This window comes from Gavialis gangeticus, unplaced genomic scaffold (genome assembly GCF_001723915.1).
Source record: "Gavialis gangeticus isolate Ggan-Ray unplaced genomic scaffold, GavGan_comp1, whole genome shotgun sequence".
Taxonomy (NCBI): domain Eukaryota; kingdom Metazoa; phylum Chordata; order Crocodylia; family Gavialidae; genus Gavialis; species Gavialis gangeticus.
This window is the reverse complement of record NW_017729011.1, coordinates 15,615,536-15,628,390: the sequence shown is the minus strand read 5'-3', so window position 1 is coordinate 15,628,390 and position 12,855 is coordinate 15,615,536. Positions and strand designations below refer to the sequence as shown.

Sequence of the window (12,855 nt, the reverse complement as noted above, 5' to 3'; positions counted from 1 at the left end):
AGAGCTGGAGGCAGCAGTTTGCTGCCAGACACCAAGCAAGGAACATCTCTTGGTAGAGCTGCTGCTCTTGCAACAACTAGGAGGTAAGGGCAGAGTTAAGGGTGCTTGGAGGCTTGGCATGGTTGTGTTTCCTTACAGCATAACTTTAAGTCTAACTGGGCTGCGGTTAGTGTGTTGGGTTTGGGGGAAAGGGCAGGAGCGCACCTTGCTTTCTACCCTGAAGTTCCTGCTATATCCTTCCAGCCTCACCCCCAGGTTCCTGTAATTTGGGGAATGGAGATGCTGGATAGGGGGCTCTATCCTTCCACTGACACCAGCATTGCTGGCAGAGGACCCTGTGCCAGCAAAGTCCAGGGACTCATAATAGGTAGCCCATGCTATCAGCACTGCTTCTCTTACAGCTGCAGTCACTTTTTCCAGCATTTCTCCTCTGCAGAAATCCTGCAGGGTTTGGTGGTTATGGCTCAACTTGCTGCCGAAGCAAGTTTGAACAGCGAGCTCTTTCCGAGACAACCCTGAGGCCCGCAGAGGACACTTCCCTCCCTGGGGACTGGCTTTCACGTCAGCCCCTTCCTCCTGCTTGGAGGAGCTTGCAGCGTACTCCATGGAGACATTGCAAATCTCTTTTTAAGCTTTGAAATCTCCCTCGCAGCTGGGCAAATTGCATGGGTTTTCGATCGATTCCCACCTATAAGATGGGGAAGGGCAGAGGGATGTATGTTTTGCAATCCACTTCAGGCTCTCCCTGGCTGAAACTTGGCACAGAGTTAGGAGGAGTTTGTGGATGGGATTTTCATTAGTCAATGAGCCTCTTGGAATTAGGTGCCCCAGTGAATTCCAACATGGTTTAGACACTAAACTCCCACATATTCTCTTGAAAATGCCACCCGCAAAATCCTCTCCCCTCCAAACAACCCGCAGTGACTTACTACTAAACAGAAAGGGGCATGCCCTGCTTTTTTCTGCCATGGTGTAAATCCAGAGTGGTTCCACCAAAGTCCTGATTGCCAGCATAGAAACCAAGAGCACTGTTCAGCCCATAATGAATTTGCAAAAGCAGCATCTGGCCCATCAAGGCCTAACATCCCAGATGCTCCTCCTGCTAAACGTGTTCAGTCATCTCCTCACATAGAGCATATCCCTAGTGGCAGCATTTGAGGGAGCCCACGCATTACTGCCACCCACGATTTGAAGCCAATACTGCTGGTGTACGTGTACCATTGAGAAGCTGGTGATCTCGAGCCAGGCATCAACCCACTCCCTTCCCTTGCTGGTGCAAATTCCTGAAACTGTAAATATGTGCACCTGCGTTTTGGCCCTTGCAATGCACAGCAGGTGCAAAAAAATGCGGGCACCATAATTTGCAGGTGCAAAATGGTGTGCACAAAAGAACAGCTGGGCAAATCTGCTCTCGAGTTCCCAGAGACGGGGAAGGACATAAAGTGAATTCTCAGGAAGGGCTGGAGTGCAGAGGATGCCAGGGGACACCCTCTGCATTACAATGGAAGCAGCTTTGATGCAAGATATCACCTAGAGGGTCTTTGCATTCAAAAGCAAAAGACCCTCAGAGCATCTTCCCACTCACATACAGCCCAATCCTGCCAGGTGCTGAGCACAGCCTTTGTGCTGCTGAGCCCCCAGACCTCATTTTTTCCTTAAAGGGCATCAGCACTATTCAGAATTAGGTCTTAACCCCTCTGCCCCTTCCCCACATACAGAGACCCTGCATGACAAGGCTGTCTGCTTACAAGAGCACGGTGCCCAATTCAACCGCTGCAGCTCCGCTATCACGTCTACAATGCTGCAATGCACAAACCTTTCCAGGTGTGTGGCAGCGATGGGGAGTAGAAGAGACAGACCAGAAAGCGTCAGGGCACAGGATCAATATTCTTCTTTTCCATGCGCCAGATTCTGAGCTCTTTGATCTAAATCTACTTTCTTTATTCAGTCTTTGATTTCAGCAGGTCCCTGTCTGAGCACTGACTGGTCAGAAATGAAGGAAGAACCTCAAGTTGTAGCCCAAAGATCTTGCTGGAAATCTTTGAACTCATGGCTCTACATACTTCCTTCTCGCCCCCAAGTCACCAAACATCTGCACTATCATTTTACCAGGTACCATTTCCCTTAGTCATAAAAACCATATGCAGTGGAGAGCTGTGGCCACCAGCTTTACCCAGCACTCAGTTCTTCAGGACTACAGATCAACCTTCACAGAAAAACTGACAACCCCCCTTAATTTCTTGGGTTGCTCATATCCCCGTATTCCTTAGAATTTGCTGCTTCTCAACGGACGTAAAGTGACACCACGTTTGGTGGGGGGGTGGTCCAGTCCTAAGCACTGGACTTAAAAGTCAAGTCATGAGTTCTCTGCCTAGCCCTCCTTCTGTCTCACTGTAAGATACATCTTTCTCTCTGAACAACTTATCCCAAAGTGGGATAACACCATCTAATCCTTAGGTAAGTTGCAAAAGTGAATTAGTAGCTGTTTTTCATTTTGAGATCCGTTTTGAGATCCTCAGATGAAAGACAGTGTTGGAAGTTTCAAAGTATTGCAATAAGTCTTGGTGCAAAACAGACAACAAACTGTTGTTCTACGCATCGTGCATTGATTTTTTTATTGCAAGCATACATAGAGTAGATGTATGGCACAATTGTTAAAAAAAAAGAAAAAGAAAAAGAAAAAAGAAGCACTGGATATTATTGAACGATTAGGAAGTGACACTTTTGTGCAATATTTCCAGCTAATCAGCACCTTCCTTTCCTTTGGACACCTTTGCGGACGAAACAGGAAGTCCCTTCCTTAGTGTCGCCGCACTGCGGGCCTATTTACAATGCTGCCACCTCTTCCCAAGTCTTGGGCTCCCTGTGCAGCTTTTGTTCTTGTAACTTCAAGAAAGTCACAGGATAAAGTACCGCTATCTTTTTGTTACCCCGAGATGTGATGAAATTGCATGGGCTACACCTAGCACGAGGCAGTACTTACCAGTAATGTAAACGGTAGATGCTCTCAGGCTGGGCAATAAAGTTATTGTCACCATTGGCTTGTATGGCAGGCAGCTGCTTGCTTTTTTCTTTGTCTCCTTTCCCACTGTTTTCTAACTTTGCTTTCCTGCTTGACTTCACTCCCTTTCTGATCACGCATCACCTTGGTTATTGCTGGGTGAAGGTTTCAAAGGGAATTAGGTTCCTGGCTCACACTGAACCATGGGCGACTGGTGCCTCCTGAGTCTGGGCACAACCGGGGGGGGAGGTCCCCCAGTGACCAGCTGGCAATGGACGTGCCGGTGGTGGAGCTAATTTGGGCGGGGGGGGCACTAGCGCTCTACCAGCTGGAATGTTCACTGTCAAGGGGGGCACATGCCCCCCCTGCCTCCCCTACGCATCGCCTATGCACTGAACATCCAGGAGGGTTGGGCACTTCTCTTACATATACATCTTCTCAAGTGGTTCTTCTTAAAGTAGTTACCCAAGGCGGTGCAACCTTTCTTGATGTTAGTGAGCACTTCATGACACAACATGCTGACTCAAATAACTGGGATCCTTTTGCAAGAAGCACAAGCAAGTTACAAAGCTGTTGGGTAACTAGTCCTTAACTAACTCCTGGTAACTTTTGGAGGAAGTTTCCTGAGTAAAGGTGGAGCAAACACTGAGTGACTCCAAGATTGGGCTCGCTGGTTTTCAACAGAAGGTCAGTCCATGAAAGGCATCATAAGCTGTCAGCATTTCAGGGGTGCTCATAGAGACCAGCTTCCTTCCACGTTTTCGAGCACCACACGTCCTAACAGCACCCAACTACACCCATCAGCTAAATATGATACCATGTGCTCTAAATGCCGAATCTTGTCACCGCCTCTTGTCTCTTCCTTAACAAACAATAACACCGCAGCTACTTTTCCTGTGATCTACCAAAACTGGTCTATTCATAGCATCGGTGGTAGGCTCTCACCTCGGAAAGCTTATGCCTTTCTGAATGAGCTAGCCTGTAAGGTGCCACCCTGCCATGCCTTCTGCTCAGGATTAAAATAACGCTCTGAGTCACTGGTTATGACGAGGGGAGTGGGTGTTTAACTATCCCCCTCCAGGTAAGCTCGTGGCCCAAGTCAGTGGTTTTCAAGCTGTGGTCCACAGACCTCTGGCAGTCCACAGACTGTCTAGGGGGTCTGCAAAAGATGACTATGATCAATCAAAAGTATCTGAATACCCACACTTACAAGTCAAAGGGGTCTAAACCACTGGAAATTTTTTAGGGGCTCACAAATGAAAAATGGTTGAAAAGCACTGGTCTAAGTTATTTGTTCTGGACTGTCAAGCTAGAGTCAAGCCTCCTTTGGCTTCTCATGTGTTTATTTGTTTCCATCTGTGGCATCCAAGCCAGGTTGTTTCTGAGACCAGACACCCAGCGGCAGGCACCTCCCCTGGAGATCTTCCAAAGGAGACTGGACACACACCTCGCTGGGGTTAGGTGACCCAGCGCTCTTTCCTGCCCAGAGCAGGGGGCTGAACCCCATGATCTCACGAGGTCCCGTCCAGCCCTGAACTTGTGTGAATCCGTGGATTGCCCCCAGAGCCTTCCTTGTTCCCCTTGCAAAGCTCTGGGCTCTGCCTACTTCGGACATTTTTCCTTTGTTGACCAGAGGACTCATCAGATGCATTAAAAGCTGCAGAACAAATATTCTTTTTAATAACAGATGGAAATATATATGTACCTACGGCGAGCAATCAGGGACTGGGATGGAAAACACCTGGGCTCTATTTCTGGTCTGCGCTGTGACCTTTCTTCCTTCCCATCCCTGTGCCGGTCTCCTCCCCTTAGCGACACAGAGCAGCCCCCTTGTCCCAGGCACCCTCTCCCGCTACGTGTTTGTGCAGCACCTCGCACAATGGGGTCCCCATTTCAGCAAGTGCTAGAGGCCGCGCTTATCCCCCCGTCTCACTCCACGGTAATCAGCAGGCTGACACCAAGTTTGAATGTGCCCCCTTGTCTACTTCTTTTAAAAGCAGGGCCCCAATAATAATGTTTTTTTATCAAAGTGACTTGAATGAGGTTGAATGGTGAGTCAAGGACAGGGCTAGGTGGAGTCCTGGCACCACCACTACTGCTGTAGAGGGTCCTGTCTTACACCTGCCCAACACAACCGGCTGCAAAAGGGGGATTTAGGGGAAGAAGGATGAGCTGTGTAGCTGTTCCTTCGTCAAGCCTGCAGCCCTGTTCCCCAGCCAGACAATCCATCTGGCAGGCCCCATTTGTAGGTAGGGTCTCTCTTCACTCTCTTGTGAATGGAGGAAGAAAAGGGAAAGGAAGCGGTGGACTTGGCAACCGACAGAGCAAAGTCTCTCCCAGCTGCAGAGTGCACGCTGGGCTCTCGCTCCATAATTCTCATTTATATTCCAGCAAAAAGGCAGAGCCTCAGGGGCCTGGCCTTCCTAACCCCAGGGACGGGATGGCTCTGAGCGAACACCTGGTCCCCTCTGGAACCAAGTCCTGCCAATGCGCTCAGCATGCCCGTAGCAGGCTGATGATCACACCGGCTGACGGGCTGCAGAGAGGGGGAAAGGCATAAAAGCGGCAGATCTGCATCCCTAGGACTTCAAACACCCCCCTCCTCAGTCAGCAAATACCAAAATCCAGCTAGAGGCTGTACCTCCGTGGAGAATTTACATCTGTTAAAAAATGGATGGGTGAGAAGATGGCAATCGAAGCCACTTTCAAGGAGAGGAGTCTGTGAAGGACACACCACGAGCCAGCAGGCCCGGCCCCCTGCCTCACCCACTAGAAACGCCAGATCCACTGAGGCTGCACTCAGGGCCCCTTCGCTGAGCTGCCTGGGACTGCTGGGGAGCTGGAGACAGCAGGTCCTGTTTGCAAAGAGTGTGCAAAGTGCTGAGTACACAAGCCCGCTGCAGTCCCAGCGCTCGGCTGTTAAAGAAAAAGCAGCTCACTTCTCATACCCCAGAGGGCTTTTCCATTGACACTGGGCTGCTTGGATTCATCTTTTTTTAAGACGTCCTTAAACCCTACCAACAGGATGAAGTTGCAGAAAGACGATGGGGATATAAAAGAAACTGATTACAGCTGACTTTACCTAGATCTTCCTAGATTTTCTAAGGAAGCGCAACAAAACCCCAATCTAAACCCAGCATGGCAGCAAGTTAAGCTCAATCACCAGAAAGAATCTCCAGTCTCCAGGACTGGATTATTTAAAAGACTTTACTGTAAAAGGTATAGTCAAATCTCCTATCCCTGTTGTCTTTGCACTTTCCCACCCGAGGATCTCAAAACAGGTTACAGAGATGAGCCGTGGCAAACCTGGTGAAGCAGCAAAGGGAAGCAATCAACTCTGGAGTGGGACACGGGGACTCCCTGACAGCTGCATACAGCAGCACCATAAAATGAACAATCCAGAAATTAAAGAAGAGCCCTGTCTCCAGTTGAACATCCAGGGGGATTTAGACATCAAGGTCAACCCTCAGAAAAGAAAGCAGTGGGATCTGAATGGTGCTGAGTGGTAGGATCCTCCTTTCACGTTGCTTGTGGTGGAAGCACACTATACTACACTAATGGGTAAGTCATGACCTACTTCATGTGGTCAGACTTAGCACAAATGATCAGTTAGTATTCCTGAATTAACACCATAACTCCACTCACTGCCAAGAGTAGTAGGCTGTTATCCTCAAAGTGCCCTAACCACCAGAGGAGGATAGGTCACACAAGATATGAGCACGTCCCCTTTATTTCCAGTCTTTGATTTGACTCTGCGGCTCCCAAAGTGAAGAATTTCTACCATCTCATGGAAGCTGCCTTTTATTACATGTTTCAATCAATCTCTGGACTTTCTTGACCTGGGAGCTTCTCCTGTATGCAACAATCCTGAGCCTAAATATTCATTCAACAAGATCAGACTGTTCTTGACAACAAATTGTGCAAAGAACTGGGGTGCAAAACGTATTGGGCAACGAGACAGAAACTCCCAAGTACTCAGTTATTGTAGCACAGCCCTAACAACCTGGTGTCTACCTGGGAGACCTGGCTGGACCCCACGTAGCTTGCGAAGGTGCAATACCTGATGATTTCACTCGCAAGACCCTCCCAGTGACTAACAAAGTAGTGTCTTGCTTGAGGAACGCTGACAGCAGGATAAGCACATGTCCCAGAATTATGTCCTGTTTTATATAGACTCTTGTCCCACCCCCATCACAGTATTTCAAGTGCTTTTCAGAAGTGCATTCAGTGAGAATGATGGAGACTACATCAACACATCCCAGGCATCCCCTGTCCTCTGCCACCCACTTCAGCCATTGACTGATGGACTCGGCATTTAAGATCGGTGATGACAATGTGAGAGTCAAACTGTAACTTCAAAGGTTACAACAAAAGCAAAGATTGGCTCTCTGGAAATGGCTGATAGTCGCAAGAAAAATGCATGTGAGAGGCTGCTCACTGCTCCTACAGTCACAGCGAAATATTAGCAGCTATGTTCTCAAAAGCAAGGGCCTCCCTTGTGCTTGCAAAATTTGCACACACATCCATCACACCCACCCCCTGCAGCTGCATGTGGAAACAGGCTTTTCTGTGCACAAATTGGGAAACTGCACATGCAAATGAGACTGTAGGTGCAGAGTTACCCAATTTATGCACAAAGTGAGGCATTTGCAGGCACAACAGGAACCCGCGTTTGAAAATGTAGCTGGGAGGGCAGAATTTCATGTGGATAAGCACCCAGTCAGGGCCAGACTTTCTAAACAGCTCAGCTCCTAGCAGGGCTTTCTGTGACCCCCCTACCCCCTTGGAAAGCTTTTCAAAAGCATTCCAGCCCCATGTGCCAAGCTTGCCTGGAAGTCAGCTCACCTACAGCCCTGGGTATTTGCAGGCATAAGCAGTACATTGGTTTAAGGGATGTTTTTGTCATGTCTGGTGCCACTGGGGTTGTCAGCCTTCCTACGGGGTTCAAGTCAAGGACTGCTCTTTTACTCCATGCTTAGGCTTTCATGCAGCTGCCTCTGGTACAAGGCTCTTGGCTACTCTTTCTCAATACACGATCTCTTGCTACATCAAAAATGCTGGTATACAAGGGTCCCCAGATTGTCCATGGATTACTTGCTTGTGGACAGCCGAGATCTGGCTGGTTGCATGGCGCTGGCTTTCTTCCTTGTTTCCAGCTGCTGAATTGCATTACAGATGGTTAAAAATACATCGCCTACTTTCCTAATGTGACTTTTCCATGTAAGCAAGCGGTCTAGCTCATACAGTGGTCTGGTGGACTGAAGGCAGGTATCCAGAAGGTAATCGCTCAATTAAAATGTGATTCCATGTTGAGGACCCCTGGTACCACACACCACTCAAATCCTTGGTCCGTGGAAACCAAGGAAGAAAGTGGCCAGGGATGCAGAAGACCTGCGCACTGCCGCTGACCAGCTGAGTGAGTTTGGACAAACTCATCCTTCTCTGTGCCTCGGTTTCCCCGTGTGTAAAATGGGGAGTGTTAAACTGACTTCCTTTGTAAAGCACTGCAAGATCCACCAATGCAGAGCATTATGTAAGAGCGAGGTATTATTAGAAGGGCCTTTCACACAGGGATCAAAGTTATTATAAGTCCACAGTCAAGCTAGACAAAGATCTGCTAATTGTATTAAACTTAAAGGTGCAATTCCTTTGAGCTTAATTGAAACTGCCTGCGCAAACTGGGGAGGGTGACTTCTGGTTCTGTGGGTTCGACCGACACTCCACCCACCGTCCTGCCCCGGCAGGGTATCCATTTACCAGCATGACTTCATCAGGGCAAATTTTAATTGGCTGCTCTTACCCCTGAGGGCACCCTTGCAAACCACTTGTGCAAGAGGCTGCCTTGGACAAATTAACCCTTCCTGGGCATCCTACTTGACACTGAGCCCTTGTGCAATTCTGGGAAATGTGGCTGGACAGATGACCAGGAAATTCGGTTCTGTCCAACTCAGCGTGCGGAGAAGGAAATCCTTGAGAGACGTCCTTGGAGGGTGCATTGTGTATGGAGGCTGCATAGGTTTTTTTCCCAGCGGGTTCTGTTGCTGGCATGCGTCGGTGTAAGGTCAATGTTCCCACCGGCACATTATGGGCTTGTGTATTAATGCTTGCTTGGGGGTCTGCACCCCAGCTGTACGATGATCATGGTGGTCAGTCAGTCCGGGTGGGTTTGGAGAAGGGAAGCCATGCTGTGGGGAGGGGAGGATGCTGGAGCATGAGCTGGCTGCTCTCCGGTTCGTCTGGGAAGGGCTCTCAAATTGTTCATATTGTGTTTAACCAACAGCTCTGACGAGGTAGATGCAGCAGCAGTCACGTGTGCCGGGAAGGGAGGCTGCAAACAGGTGCTCTAAGTGGCTTGGTGTTTCCTCTCTGCCGTCAGGAAGGTAAGACACCAGGGACTGTCTGCAGGTATCAGGAGCCCCCTGAACAATCATCCAGAGGAGATTCATGTTCTTTCAAAAAATAGGCAGAAAGCTGCCCTGAATCCCAGATCCTGGCCACCATAGATAGGCATCCAACAGACCCATGTTAGCCACCTCTGAACTGAGGAGATGGAAAAATAACGATGAAAATCCCAGGACGATGCTTATTTATTTCTTGGAGGCTATGCCCCACCATGGTGCAGACACCCATCTGTTTTGTGATCCTTGCTTGGGAACATGCAGGTCATGGGATATTAAGTCCCAAGCAAGGTACTTCTGAAAAAGGATGCTTGGCCACTCCAGTTAGGCTACGAGTGGTGAACTCCTGCAGTGATGACATCCTCCCTAACAAATGGCCACAGCCAAACTGGTGCATTCACAGCAGTGCTTCTGTCAAATAATATTTGCTTGGACCTGGGGCCTCCAGAATCATCCAACAGAGCCTACGAGGTATTTTGAGGGTGCTGTACAAATCCTTGCAGCTGACCAGCTTGGTTCCCAGTTCCCAGCTGTATCGGGCACTTTGCCGTCAGGCTGGCAGTCCCTGGATGGCTCTGCTTCCTCCCCAGGCTGTATGTGGAGGCAACTGGGAACTGGAGCATCACAGAAATGCGGGGCTGGGAGGAGCCTCAAGAGATCATCTTGCCGCATCTTAAGGCAAAACCCAGTATACCTAGTCCATCCATTGGCAGATGCCTGTCTAACCCGCTTTTAACAATCTCTAGTAGAGGAGCCTGCACCGCCTCTCCGGCTCACCCAGCAGTTTGAAGGAGAAAACAGCCGGGCACCTGTGGAATATGCCTACGTGATGGTCAGAGCAGCTAGGTCTCGTGGAGCTGAGGCTTGGCTTCACTTGCTTCAGTTGATGGACTCGGCAGGTTTTGGACAGCCGTGCCGAGGGATGGAGACTGCTTAGGCGCAGCTCAGGGGAAACGGGTAGCAGTCTTACCGGCTGCACAAACAGAACAAAAACCAAGCAAGTAAAGGAAGAGTTAAACCCCTTCCAACAGGGAGAGCCAGACCCTCTGACTCTTGCCCTCCTACGGTTTCTCCACCCAGCTCTGGAAGGGAGCGAAGAGTGTGAAGCAAAGCGTGGAGGAAGGAGAGAGAGGAGGGCGTATGGCAGAGAGGCAGAGAGAGAACACATTTGAAATACAGAGAGACACAGAGGGGTGAGGGAAGCGAGATGCTAACCCTGCTCTCCTCTCCTTCTGCAAGCGGCAGAGAGAGGGGAGCAGAAAGAGAGACCAAGGAAACATGCGGGAGAGAGAAAGAAGGAGACCAACCAAGGGAGCATGTGTGAAAGTCACAGTGAGAGAAGGGGCCTCTTTGATTCCATGTGCCTCATACCAGACACTGTCTAGACTGCAGCAATTATTGTCAGCTCAGAACACCCAGGCATTGCCATTTCAGCTGAAAGGGAGCTTAACAAAGAGAGGGGGGAAAAAAAGAGAAAGGAAGAAAAAATACCCTGCCAGCAAAGAGCTAGTCTCCTTACAGGGTGAGGGTCTCTCAGTCGCCCTCCACCTCCCCCATCCCTGCAGGCAAATACCAGCACAACTTACCCTGTGGAGTGGGGAAGAAAAATACACAGGAGAGTCTGAATGCAAAAGAGTCTGCAGCCTGATTGAGGTGAGGGCTGGACTGGGCTGATAAGGAGCCTATTGCCTGCTTAAATATTAGAGTTGTTTTCCAGGAGTTTGGGGTAATGACCTGCTTGTCAGGTTCATATTGTGCCGCTTTACTGTAATTCTCCCTTTTCAGCCCCAAAGTTGGGGGAACTAGCAGAGAACCAGTTTGACCAGAGGAGATCCTGGGGGATAGGGGAGAAGACCTGCTGGGCTAGGAGAGGAAGGACCAGGAGAGCTGGGCTGGTCAGTGGAGCAGAAGAAGGGGAAGCTGCCAGAACTGTCCTCGCCTGGTAAGGAGGGACAGGTCCGCTTCTACTAATAGGAATCCAGAGGGTCTGACCAAATTCAGCCCTCTCGTGTCCTGTGGTCACACAACACTCCTCTGCGCACCCACCCTCCACCCTCACCTACCCCAATCGCCGTCCTTCAGTCCAAGCCCCAATTTGGGATTGACATTCTCAGTTCATTCGCTGTCCTTGTTGCTGTCACTTCTGCTGCTGCTGATCCTGTTGTAGTCCTCGCTGCTGCCAGGGCCAGTGGCATCTCTGTTCTCTTTGTTTCTCTGTCCACTTCTCTTCCCGGGGGGGGTCTTTGAGTAACCTGTGCCCGGTGTTGGGTTTATATTCTGGACTGTGCATGCCCAGAGAGCCAAAGAATAGCACTGGGCACTGCAGGGCCTTTTAGCACCCTAGGGTGCCCTCCTCCCATTGGGCCGAGAGGCAGAATGGGGAAGAGAATTTCCCGAGGCCACAGAGGGAATCAATGAGAAAGTCACAAACAGACACAACTCTGGGATCCCGGGTTGCCCTGTCTCTTGCCCCTGCAACAGCTGTGCCCCCAACCCCAACCCTGGATATGCAGTCACTCATTGTCACAGCAGGAACTCACCTTAAGCAGCCTAGTTTTTCATGAAAAAGCTAGCCAGACTTAAAACTTCGCTCTTCTGCCTGACCCAGAAGGTCTTTACCAACCTCTCTGAGGTCTGGATGGAAGGGACCAATCATTCCCAGAGACAGAAAGGACTGAGGCAGTCTTAGGGAAACAGTAAGGGCAGGGAAAGAGAAGGCAGGCGAGAATGGCCAAAGGGGGTATGGATGAAAGGAAAGTGGAGAGATGAGTTAAAAAAGAGAATGGAAGAAAACAAAAGAAGAAAAGAGTAGCAATGATCAAACCTCTGCCCTCATTCTCCTCTCCCCACCATTCTTATTTGTCTCAGAAAAGCTGTCAGACCCTCCCTCTCTCACTGCTGGTCTGTGATATAAAAGAACCCCAAAGGAAGAGGGATTTAAAGCCACGACAAGCCAGAGCCAGGAATTCGACTCCTCCACTAGAAGTTTCAACGAGCTAAGGAGGATAGTTGGGGAAGGGCTGAGGTCCCGGAGGCGAGGGGAGACAGGTGTCCAAGGAGAGTGGTTGCTCCTCAAGGAGACGATCCTCCAAGCCCAAAGGAAGGTAATCCCAACAAGGATCAAAGGGAGCAGGAGGGCACACAAGCCCCCAAGGCTCACCAAAAGCATCTGGGAATGTCTCCTTGCTAAAAAGGTGGCTTACACCCAATGGAAAGAAGGGGTCATCACCAAGGAGGGCTATTCTGCAGTTGTCGGGGATGTAGGGAGGTAATTAGGAAGGCCAAGGCAGAGATGGGACTGGGACTAGCTTCCCAGATTAAGGACAATAAGAAGTCTTTTTTTAAATACATAGGGGGTAAAAAGAAGGTCCCGGGTAATGTGGGACCCTTGCAGGGCGCGTTGGGAAACTTGGTCGTCACACCAGACGACAAAGCTAACATGTTTAACGATTTCTT

The 12,855-nt window shown here is 49.7% G+C and overlaps 1 long non-coding RNA gene across 1 annotated transcript; it reads right to left on the bottom strand.

The window, feature by feature from the left end:
* Nucleotides 1-6,713: 6,713 nt before the first annotated feature.
* LOC109292947 lies at nt 6,714-12,287 on the bottom strand. Its single transcript, XR_002096212.1, has 2 exons — nt 10,986-12,287; nt 6,714-10,372 (listed from the first exon to the last, which is right to left on the bottom strand). It is a non-coding gene; the product is annotated as an uncharacterized LOC109292947 (long non-coding RNA).
* Nucleotides 12,288-12,855: the final 568 nt, after the last annotated feature.